The 1005-nt window shown below is 37.8% G+C and overlaps 1 long non-coding RNA gene across 1 annotated transcript; it reads left to right on the forward strand.

Annotated features, from left to right (window-relative positions):
- Positions 1–269: 269 nt before the first annotated feature.
- On the forward strand, positions 270–799 carry LOC144821834 (uncharacterized). The gene is made up of 3 exons (XR_013608463.1): positions 270–392; positions 482–555; positions 773–799. It is a non-coding gene; the product is annotated as an uncharacterized LOC144821834 (long non-coding RNA).
- The last annotated feature ends 206 nt before the right edge of the window (positions 800–1005 follow it).

Raw genomic sequence — 1005 nt, forward strand, 5'->3', positions numbered from 1 at the left:
AGCTTGTAATACTTTTTGGATTGGATTGAATCATGTGACAATTGCACTTGAACACCAGTCGCTAAGAATACTGGGAGTTGGAGTCTGAAAATATGTATGACATTTAAATTGTCAAATGATCGTTTTTCTCTATATGTCTCCTGTACAAGGAGGCTCATTGATACCATACACTCTTAGCAATTTTTATTAATAATGCTTATGTACATTTTATCCAGTAACAAAGTTTGGGACCTTCTACTCAGTTAGTCTGTTTCTTCAAACTAGGTTCGCTACAGTGGAACCTACAAATTTCTGTGGGAGGAGGAAGTGATCAGGCTTCCCTTGCCATTATTCTCTATACCGGAACGTGAAACGTCAACAACAGGGGTTAATATATTTGTCCCCGCCATCAGGTATGCATGAGGCTACTTCTTTTTACTTCTGGGAAGTATGTGTAATTCTGAGGGTTATGACAACTCCCTCCCCTCCTATCCACATATAGGTCATTCCAGGACCTTTAGAAATCTAAATAGAATACGTTCGAATACACCTACAATCAATTACAAGGATAAGGAGGTTAGTATAACAGGCGTTAGGCGAACATTTGAATCATGTACACTGTGAAACCTTATCAACGTTTAGACGATAACTTATGTCTCTGGAAACCCCCCTTTTTCAAGCTGTCCAATAGTTTAAGACCATATAGATAGAATAGGTATTGTCTGTTACTTCAAACCACTAAAGATTTGCAGATTTACTGACGGACATGGCATGATTTCTTCATTATCTTTAGATAATCCAACGATCAGGAACAAGAAATACTAACGGGATCTATATATCTGAAGGGTCAATACCTACGTTTCCGGTGAAAACTTTAAGTGGTAAGCTTAGTCACATACAAGGTATCATTTTCAGATGAATGATAAGGTCTGGACTGGGTAGACATTTCTGTTAAGTATCACTATAACTAGGGACGGTCTAGTTTGAACAAATACTGTTTCCACTCGTGCTTGAGGCATTATTATT

Source organism: Lissotriton helveticus, chromosome 2_2, assembly GCF_964261635.1.
Source record: "Lissotriton helveticus chromosome 2_2, aLisHel1.1, whole genome shotgun sequence".
In the NCBI taxonomy this organism is placed as follows: Eukaryota; Metazoa; Chordata; class Amphibia; order Caudata; family Salamandridae; genus Lissotriton; species Lissotriton helveticus.